General features: G+C 42.4%; 1 long non-coding RNA gene across 2 annotated transcripts in view; it reads left to right on the top strand.

Moving 5' to 3' along the window:
* Window positions 1-1,194: 1,194 nt before the first annotated feature.
* LOC103678374 overlaps window positions 1,195-11,217 on the top strand; it is a 289,850-nt gene continuing 279,827 nt past the window's right edge. For both annotated transcript variants that reach the window (XR_572666.2, XR_572667.2), the window contains exon 1: window positions 1,195-1,963. This is a non-coding gene — a long non-coding RNA (uncharacterized LOC103678374). The remainder of the gene's footprint in view (window positions 1,964-11,217) is intronic.

The following is an 11,217-nucleotide window of genomic DNA, read 5'->3' on the forward strand; positions in this document are numbered from 1 at the left end:
AAATCAGGGATGATGGAAGGAAGATCTAGGACAGTATAAAGTGCAAAATAAATCCTGAAGTTATCTTAAAAGCAACACTGTATTTACTCCAAATTCTACTTTAAAAAGTAGATAAGCATGTCTTTTAGGAGAATCACTTTTTTCAAGAGTGGATACTTACAACCTGTGTTTCAGTATAGTTCATTTCATTATTTTTGTCACCCTAAATGGTCAAAAGTTTCTACATCCAAGTAGAATCTTTTTTATTTAAACTGTCTTCAGAAAGTGTGTGTGTGTGTGGGGGGGCTATTTTGGTTTGTTTGTATCTGGTACTCTTGGAGATTTTTGAAATAATCAAAAAACACTTAGGTCATAGACAATGTTTACTGTCTTTAAACAATAGTTTACTTTTTTTTTTTAAATAGAAGATGTGGTGTTGGCACATGTATTTGAGAAACAGGATAGACAGCATGCAGATTGAGTGTGGGACACTGGAATCCTACTGCTTAGATCCTAAGTCCTGGCCCCTCGACATACGAAGGATGTAATTTTGGGTGACTACCTCACTTTCTCTGTGCCTTGGATTCTCCTTACATAAAGTGGGATTGGTGACAGCAGTACCTACTGCATATAATTTTGTGAGGAGGGCTTAAAATAGTACCAGGCACATCATAAATATTAAATAAACGTTGGCCATTATGACTAAATAAATTGATAACAAATATTAGACATCTTTGTTTTTTTTAATTTGAAAAAGTGGTTTTCCTTTTATTTTTGGTGGGTTAGTGCAGGTGGAGGAGGAAATGAGACAGGAGAATAGTACAATGTTTTTGTGTGTAATATGATGACTCGGACATCTTTAATGGGAAAATAGGACTTGATTGTTACATGTGTTTATATGTATGCAGAATCAGTATCATTGCCCTTCCAATTAATGACAAGCGCCAGAATCCTCAGTCTCTGCAGCTGTAGAAATGACTCCTAGCTTTGTGTTCCTTACCAGAGGCTGAAAACAACCCAAGAGAATATTTGATTTACTTTCCTAGTTTCATAAACCTTCTTTGGCTCTTTGACACTGAAGCTCAACAATGTTTAGGATCCTAAGAAACCTTAAAAACATATAAGTAAAATGTTGTTGTCACTGTCAGTGTCATGGAGGGGGCAGGCACTAAAATAAGAGACTACGTACCTTTTGGTGACATTGCTTTTATTTTTTTGTCATGGCGTTAGTGATTAAAATCAAATTATTAAGGAGCCATAATTTATTTTCACTGTAGAATTCCATAGAACTCTACTGGATGTCATTATTGACCATAAAATCGAGCTTGATATTTTAGGATGACTTTTGCTTGTTAGATGTTTCTCTTTGAAATATTTTGAGAAGTATATTCACTGTATTAGCCCAACCTCATCTCTGAAGTATTTCCAAGTTTTTTGGTTTAGGATTTTTCCTGATAGTTTGCCACTAAAATCAGAAGCTGTGATGTGTTTGAGAAATTCGGAAGCCTTTCCATCCCATAGCTGGTACTCATGCCAACGAATCTCGGGCTAGCAGGGGGAGCTGCTTGCGTTCTGCCCCGAATGCTGGACACCTGAGCGTTTTGATGAGGAGGAGTATAGCTTCTATAGCCGTAGGGCACAAATGAGTCTTTTTTTTTTTTTTTTGTACCTGGTAAGCATACATTTTCTTTTGCAGATAAGTCCATGTCTTTTTTCCCCCCCTCTCTTCTTTTCCCAGGTGGTCCCTATTAGTGAACATACTGTTTTCTGTTTTCTCTTTGTAGGATCTGCATTTGCTGCTCCAGCAGTGTCTAACTGGATGTCCTCTGCAGATTGAACAAATGTGCCGTCTTTTCCATCATCTGGTCAACCCCCAGGTCACCACTGAACATCCTACTCAACCACTTCGATCCATGGATATCATTCTCTGTTGTCCATTCCATCAAATGTCCTCAAACCTGGCAGAAAAGGGAAAAGGCTAATGGTAAGAATTCTTCTCCACTCTTCTTTGAAAACTTATTTACTTTTAAGTGCTGCCAGTGTGATATTTCTCTTATGAGTGGGTGGTATGAGAATAGTTCACAAATGTTGATTTTGGATATTGAAATTTTCACCATCTTTTTTGGATTCCTTTCATGGTGATGGAGGAGGAAGAAGATGAAAGAGCACGTGACAGATGACTTTTTCAAATATGCAAACATTTTTAATATTCTGAGCTTCAGATCCCAGCATTCTTTTGGCTTCTGGCTGTCAGCCCTGGCATGACCCACCAGTACCTTAAACTCAATATAGCTAGAGACACACTCATTTCCTTTCAGTCTGATATTCAGAGATTGGCATTGTCCTTTATCTGTTGCCCCCATGCTCTACCAATTACTCATTCCTTGTGTGAGTGACTTGCTCTTTCCTCTAAACATTTACCAAGCTGCCACCATCGTCCCATTATTCTATCTGCCCTCTATCATCTCCAACTGTGGCTCATTCTGTCACCTTCTTACTGGGTTGTATAGGTTACTGTGGATATCACACCTTGCCTCCACCTTCCTGAAATGGATCTCATTGAGTTTTACGTCTTGATTAAAGAGCACATGGCAAGATTTTTAGCATTTCATGTCTCATTTCCATAATTGTCCCATATCTGGATCCATTGAAGTCTTTGATTGGATGGTTCCAGTCCTGGTCTAGTTCCTGAGGCCATCTTGATTAAGTAGGGTGCATGTAAATGTTTTATATCCCTCTCTTCCATAGCCAGTTGGCATGTAGAATTACGGGACTATCGTAGGCCAGAAAGTTGGGGGCTCAGTGATTACCTCTGAGTTGCTGTATCTCTTATTGTCCCCTTTCCTATTCAGACCCGGTTCCCTTTCCTTGTTGTCATTGTTTGGTGTTTATGATTTGCAGTTCTACCGTCCATTTCGTATTGACTCAGTTGGGGCTTTTACCTGGGTCGCATTCCCTAATTTTTGGCCAGTTACTTAGTATCATCGTCTACCCTTCCTGTGTGGTGTCAGCTTGGACTTCAACTTCTTGATAGTTGAGGTGCCTTCCATCTAAGTCGTTCTTACCAAGACTGGTAATCGTGATACCTGAAAGCACTTGGGGAGTAACCCCTTGCTCCCTGGGTCTTGTTTCTTATGGTCACTGTAGCAAATTTCTGCAAACTTAGTGGCTTAGTACAACAGAAATTTAGGTTTTTGCAGGGTCACACTCCCCCCAGGGGCCTATGGGAGGATCTGTTCCTTGTCTTTTCTACCTTCTGGTGGCTGCTGACATTCTTTGGCCTGTGGTTGCCATGCCAGGATCTACCTCCCTAGCCACACTGTCTTCTCCTTCTGCCTCCCTCTTATGACCATCCTTGTGAGGACATTTAGAATTCAGCTGGATGACCCAGAATAGTCCCACCATCCCAAGGTACTTAACTGCATCTGCAAAGTCTTTGCTGCAGAAGAGAACATGTACAGTTTCCAGGAATTAGGGCCTGTGATGTTCGGAGGCCATTATTCAGACTACTACCCCGTCTTTTAGCCACTTAATGGGGGCCAGTTCCTTTTCCTGGACACCATGCTCCTGACCATCCATGAGTCATCGTTAAGCTTGCCAGGCGCTTTGCCTTCTCTGCCTCCTTATCCTCCTCACCTGCACCTGGGCCATTGGCCTCAGTCCTGTATATTGAGTTATAGAAAATATCAAGTCCCCTTTCAGAAATATCACCCTGTGATGCTCCCTCTCCGTCTCCCACAGAGGCCTTGCCATTCAGGGCCTCCCAGGTGGTCTCCATGATGCTTCCGTTAACTAGGACATATCTCGACATTCTGTGAGGTATGGGCTGCTGTTGACTTATCCAGAATGCGCTCTTTCCTTCTTCTGTACTTGGTGAAGTATTGTTCATTTTCTACAGTTCCGTTCAAGTGTCACATTCCCTGAAACTTCCCCGAACTCCTTCCGTCCCTCCTTCTCCGTGTGGAATTGATTACTTCTTCTCCTGTTCTTCCTCAGCACTCTGTTCATATATCATTCCAACCCTTACGACCTGTATTCTACTGGACTAAGTGTAGGCCTCCTCCCCACTAGACTTTGAGAGCCAGGAATAGGGTAGTATTCATCTTTTTTAAAATTTTGACGTGACACGTGATGTACGAGTGCTTGACATAATATAGAATATAAGCAATAAGTGTTTAATCCATTCAAATGTCGAATGACCATAATTCGGACTCTCTTAGGATATATAAATATTCAATACGCTTCTCCCAACTTCCTTATGAATCCCGAAGTAATCGTTTTCTTCAGGTGAGCATCTGTTCCTTGTCTTTTCCAGTGTCTGGTGGCCGCTGATCTTCTTCGGCCTTGTGGTTGCTCCCCTCCAGTATCTACAGTATCTACCTCCGGGATCGCTTTTCCTGTGTAGTGGCCATCTTGGCTTTTGTTTCCTGTATAAACTGACTGAAAATATTCTAATTTATATATTCCACACTTTAATTTTTCTTCACCCTTGGTCAAGGGGGTCATTACACTTACTCCTCAGTGGAACCAATTTACCTTAATATGACACTTTACCACACCTGAAACTATCATCAAGATACCGTCGTCTTCTAGAACTGGACCTTTAGGCGAGAATTCGGAATTCTGTCTGTCAGGGTCACTTCTTTCAACTTATTGGTGATCTGTTGAAATAAAACCTTGGTTTTGTTTTGTTTGTTTTTTTCTTTTCTTTCCCTCTTTTTGTTGTTTTGTCTGAGTAGATCTGAATTGGAGGTATTTTCTCCACCTTTTCCCTGGAAGCTGGAGACAGAATTGCCCATTGCCTCCGTCATTTTAAATGTTATGCCCCATGAGGTTTCTGCTGTGTAGTATTGCCTGCGTCTGTTTCCTATTCCTACAGCCTTGAGCGTCTTAGGACTTTTGTAGAGGGTGCTGGTATTTTATTACATTGCGTGTCTTATATTTATGAGAAACTCAAAGGGCTTTGAGGATTTTCCTTTTTGGTATCTAATCTTCTAACCGCTCTCTGAGGTAGGCAGCGTGAAGCGTTATCTCCATTTTGCAGATGTTATAACAGAGGTATAGGACAACTTGATGGAGGCCCCGCAGCAAATCAAGGGCCAAGTGCAAAGCGACTCCCCAACTTTTAACCTCCACTCCTCTCATCTGGATGCCAGACGACTTAATTTTAATTTTTACCACCTATGCCCATTTGGGTTTTGCTTGAAATGTTGGCAGCCGTCCTCAAGTAGCTCGAGTTCCAATTTTAGTGTGAATTTTTCTAGCTTTTGTGTCCCTTCTCATTTGTTACACACATACACACCAACACTTGTGTGAGTATGTGTGTGTGTGTGTGTGTGTGTGTGTAATAAAAAAATTACATACTTTCAAAAGAATTTACATACAAAATTGGGTTCTGCGAAGGGGTTGCTTGGTCTGGGAATGAACAAAGGCTTGGAGCATTGCTAGTCTGTTTGATACTTTTTGACTTTCTTGTCAATTGAATATGCCTCATTGGCATCAGCTACAGACCTGAAGACATTTCAAAACATAACTCCTGACAATAGGAAATTTAAGAAAGTAACAGTAGGTCCTAATAGCAGCAAATGTTTCTCTTTAGATAATTCTTCATGCAAGTGATGGGATCCCCAAAGTGGGCTCATACTGTAACTTTCATATACTTTTCCTCAACTGTTAAGCTTTTTCTTTTTTCACTTAGAGGAGAGTTAATACATTTTTTTTGAATTCAGAATGCTACTGCCAGTGTCAGTTCTTGAGATTCGCCTGCGTCTTTAAAGGGAATGTCTTGAGGGGCTCTGTGTGTGCTGTGGACGGTGTGTGGCAAGGCTCCTTTCTTCTGTAGGACTGAATTTGGAATGCCCCCGTCTTTCACCAAGAGGCGTTAATTATACCATTGCTCCTAGAGCACTAAGAACTGCCTGGCAGGGAAATTTCCCCACAGTTTCTGGAGTCTCTGAGGCACAGTTTCAGTTTCTGGCTGTGGAATGGTGGTGAGGCGGGCTCGGACCAGCTGCCTTAAGGATTAGCCTTGAGACCCCTGATTTTCCCGAAGCCCCGAGAGGGGATTGGAGCACCTGGTGGGAGAAGCAGCTTTTGCCGCCCTCCCCTCTGTCCGCCTTTCCTCCCACCCACTGCACTTCGGAGCACCACCCAGCTGCAGTGTTTCTGCCTTGAAACCATTTGGAGTGGCTGGGATGGAGGCCACCCAGGGCTTCTGTGAGCCGCTGTGGCTGCAGGTCTGCTATTGGCCAGAGCAAAGAAGGTTCTTACTTATCGGTGCTGAACATGGGTGGCCGTGATCCCTTAGGATAATGCAATTTCTCACTGTCTGGGGGTGGGAGCTTATTGTCCGCCTTTCCAGCTTTGTTGTTTGAAGCTGGTTTGTGAGGCTTCTGGCTTTTGCTGACTCACAGACGCACACAGAAGAACTCTGGCCCTCCCACCCTCTCTCATCCCCATTTAATGGCTTTTCAAAATGACTAAGAAGATAACAAATCTCCCTGCTAGGGGGTAACCGGCTGAAGTCATAAGTGGGAGGAATTGTTCACACAGGTCCTCCAAGTCTGAAAATCCTCGTCTTCCTCTTGAGCTGCTATTTCCTATTCTGTTCCTGTCTCCCCTCTTGTAAACGTTCCAGGCTGAGCCACAAAGCCTAAATGTAGGCTGGCCTGCCATTTCAGGGGCCCTCACTCACATGGGGGGCCTTTTGCGGATGAACAAGTTAGAGGATGGTATTCCTGCTTCCCCGACAGAAAATCGCCATTCCTAATGAACATTTTATGAAGAAGCCTCCTTCACCTCCCTCCCTCCCTTGTGCTGAGCTGTGATGAGCATGAATGAAGAACTCGATTCCTGGTGCGTGCACCTGGGCGCTTTGTGGAGTCGCTCTTAGCAACACGCCGTGAGAGCAGGCTGGCAGTTGATGGATTTCTAAAGCAGAAGATCAAGCTTCTTCACAATAGAAGCTTATAGTTTTAGAAACTGCATAGATAGGAGTGCTGTAATTTTGCAAGATTTGGCAGGCATCCATGAACCCAGTAGCCACAGTGACTGTGCCTGAAAAACGTAGAAAGTCAGCTTTCCTTCTTAATTATTTTTAAACCGTGGTAGCACATTCGCAGGGTCAGTTTCAAGACTTCATTGCAGTGATATATTTTTTTTCTTGCAGTGAAGTCATGGTCTTAGGCTGTTTTTGCATGAAATAAGACTTTGTATTAGTTGAGAAAGAAGTGAAAGTGTGCAGAGACAGCACTGCTAACTTGGGAGCACGTGTAAACTTCTGATAATTGTCGCTACCTCCTGGCTGTGCACTTGGAAAATTCTGAGTGCATTAGATCCCGTATGTTGTGTGGGATCTTGCCCGAGTAGAAAACTCACTGAGCTGGTAACATGGGCACCTTTCTCAATGATAGCTTAGACTAATAACAACATACAAAAATAGTCTCATTCCTCTATTTTATTGTCATCAGTTCATGAAAATACTGCCAAAGGGCTGGAAAACCAAATTTTCTCATGCTTTACAATACAGGTCCCCAGGGACCCTGAGCCTCATTCGTCCTGAGTAATTTTCAAAAGGCACTCTGTCCTTTAGTTCCCCATCAGTATCCAGGCTCTCTTAAAGCAAGCTGCAGCCCGATACAGATACTCTGCCAGTTTCTAGGCAATGGAAGGTTCTGGAAAGTGGATCATTTTCCCCCTTCTGGTAGATACAATGTAAGTTTTAGATGGGGCGTGTGTGTGTGTGTGTGTGTGTGTGTGTGTGTGTTTGACATACACATAAATAGCTCATAGTACAAAATTCGTGAAACCTTTTGGTTTCCCTAAGGCTTGTTTCCAGTGTTTGTGCCTTGAATGCAGATTATAATAAATAGAGGCAGGCTCTGTCTGGAAATGCTGGACATCTCTGCCTGAGTTAGAACTCTTGTTCCAGGCCTCAGGGGATAAAGACAGAGAGTTGTTTTCTAGCTTGCCCTGGAGCCCCTGAGCGTTTGCCGATTGGCATAGCTGCTTTTCTCTGTGTGCAGAATCTTGCCGCCAGCCTCCCACGGTGCAGGGAGAGCACAGAGAGGAGTGGGAGGAGGGAGGTCTATCAGTCAGCCTCTACTAAATGTCAGGCACTGTGCTGGGTGCTGTCCATACATTTCATGGACTCTGGACCACAGCTTTGAAAAGTCAGTATTTTGTAAGTGGGGCAATGCCGAGCTTCAGAGCTCAGACTTTAGTGCCAGTCCATCAGGATTTAATTATAAATTTGCCGCTCTTAGAGTATGTGACTCCCCCATGCCTCAGTTTCCCCATTGTAAAGTGAGTCTAATACAGGACCAACGTCAATTGCTTGTTGTTGAGATTAAATAAGGAATTGTAAAGTGCTTGGAAGAATTCGTCCTGTATAGCATTAGATCAATGTTTCATAAATAAGGGGATGGAAATAGAGGTTAATGTGCCCAGTTTGTAGAAGGAAGTAGCTGGGGTAGGGTCAGTTGGCTTGAAAGAAGTGATCTTTCTACCTCACCGCTCACCACACTTCCTTTCTTTTTTTCCTAGTTCTGTGCGAGTTGGTATCCCGGCTCAATTAATTCTCTTCATTCCTCCTCACCTTGCCGGGTCAGGGGTGGGTTTGGTCCCTATATCATTCTGGTTTTTCCATGTTCTTGGCCTTGTAGAGACATTGTAGGGCCCATGACCTAGAGCTTAAATGTTAAAGGTGTTCCGTGGAGGCAGGTGATAACAGCTCTTTTCTCCAAAAGACTTTGGGGTTGAACTGACCCATTTTAGTTGCACGGTCAGGCTTTTAGGATGGATTCAGCAATCGTGTGTTGCTTTATATGTTGGTTCTTTTCCTCTCTCCAGCATGGAAGCATCCGTTGAGCAGATTCTGTGTCCTAGGCTTCCCATTGTACTTACTCCAAGCATTTGACTTTCCGCTGAGCACACAGAGAACGGCTCAGGGGTATTCGAATTGAGGAAGGAGAGCACCACATCTAACAGCATTTTCCTGTCTCTAAGCAGAAAATCCCAAGGGACAGCATGTTTCCTTTTTATGGTGGCAGGTTCAAGAGTTTATAGTCCAAATTTTGGGATCTTTGACATGTCCTTTGCTTCCTCTGGTAATTCCTTCTGCAGTTTCCGTTGTAAGCTTGTGTCCCTGTCTAGGTCGGCAAATGTTGTGGAGTTGGCTTGAACCTGTGTCTCTCACGCCAGGTCTCCTTCTTTTACACTCTCTTAAGAAATGCTGTTTAAGGTGTAGAACATATTTACAAAGTCCTCAGGTGTGGTGATGAGGAACACAACATTTGGTCTCCAGAAATGAAAATAGAGAAGGGATTTGATTACTTTTGCCTCAGTCCCACCTAACTCACCTACCCATGTCCAGTTTACTTTGGACTGGAGTTTTCAGTAATGTGAACATTTATGTAAACTCCAGTGGGTTTTTTTTGTGTTTTTTTTCTGACTGAGGATACAGGGTCTTTAAGGCAAGACAACACTATTAATAGCATGTGGATGTGTGTGGTTTATTTTTGTTTTCAAAATGGAAATGTTTCTTTGGGGTTTTGGCAAGCTCTTTGATATGTTGAAAGATGAGAAAGCATCATTTGGGAAACTCAGCCCTCATACCATATTAGGAAATTTACAGTGCCTCGGATTTCACATTTAATGTTTTAATTGCCTGGTTTGGTAATAGAAAAATTTCAAACTTCTCTCTTTCACTTAAAGTTACCACCACTTTCCCCCCTGTCTCCAGCGGTGGGCTGTTGCCAGCTTCTGCTTCCCGCTCCCGGCCCCAGCTGGGGCTGAGGAGTTGCCTTGAGAAAGTAGTTCATCACATGTCATCTTGAATGACTGTGTTGACTTCTGACATGTGCAGTTGTTTCCCGGGATGCTTGTAAATATGCTAAAGGTGCAAGAAAACCCGAGTTGTATTTTTGAAACTCAGAGGTTCTGTTGGAATAGAGGGTGCTACTCTGAACATTACATAAAGTACATCAGAAATCAAAGAGAACGCCGCCATCTTGGTCTGGGGACAGTATTTAAGACATACACCTGTACATGGTAGGAGATAGACACACAGATGGAAATGGCATGGCAGAGTGGAGAAAGAACAGAAGTTGAGTAGCTCATGGAGTTCAGGCCTTCTGGAAAAATCAAGACCCAAAATAAAGTTGACATTTACTCTTCTTATAAATACCTTCTTGTGGAAGAAACAGTGGTGAAAGGATTTCTAAAAGTCATTTCTTGCAGACAATAAAATGTAGAGGGAACAAGCCTATGCATCATCTTCAGTGTCACACATAGTCACAAGGTTTAGAAGGGAAATGTGCTGTTGTCTGGGGGAATTGAGGCTCCATTACTTGGCAGCCGAGAGTTGGGATTATGTTCACTTTTCGTGGACCACTCTCTCTAAATAGAATTCCAATTAAAATGTCTATTTCGTGTTTCAATATCCAAATATAATTTTTAATTATAGAGTAATCCATGCTTAGTGTAGAAAATTTGGAAAATACAGGAAGACCTCCAGAAGAAAATAAAAATAACCTATAATTATATAAACCAGAGAGAATTTGGATATATTTTTTTAGTATTTATTTCTATGTGCTTATGTCTGTATGCATTTTTATGTAAGTAAGATCTCACTATATATGCATTTTGAATTCTAATTTTCTTTCTGTAATAATAAATATGGTATTTAATGGTCCCGTTGTAATTCTTGATAAGTTCATCCCAGAATTTCCCCATGACGTTTCCACCGGGCTAATTGTGGTCATGGTGGTTTATTATGTCAGGTTAAGCAGTACCAGGGAGAATGGGGGGTCCCGGGTGCTCAGCAAAATGTTGTTGATTGATTTCACTGGTGGCAATTTGTCTGTTTTGTCTGTATTTCCTTTTGCTTTTCTGTTTCTTCTATCTTGTTCGTTTTCTTATTTAGGATTGAGGATCTCTTGGTATCCTCGTTGTGAAAGCCATGTTCCCTGCTTGCCTCCCTCTCTCTCAGGCGTGACCCCGTGCACTCCTCACGTCGTATCCTGTTCAACTACCACAGAATCTTGAAGTCTTCAGAAATAGAGCAGCTAGCTAATTTTTTCCTGTCATTTCTCATTGGAAGTTTTTGTTCTCTTATTAGCCTAATTAGTGCTATTTTCTAATTCTTAATATGATTCTTACATCTTTCCTTCTTTGCCACATCTCCACATTTTATAATCCAGACTTGGCTCTCCTCTTTGTGGGAGGTCCCCCCCCCCC

This window comes from Ursus maritimus, unplaced genomic scaffold, assembly GCF_017311325.1.
Source record: "Ursus maritimus isolate PB19 unplaced genomic scaffold, ASM1731132v1 scaffold_30, whole genome shotgun sequence".
Taxonomy (NCBI): domain Eukaryota; kingdom Metazoa; phylum Chordata; class Mammalia; order Carnivora; family Ursidae; genus Ursus; species Ursus maritimus.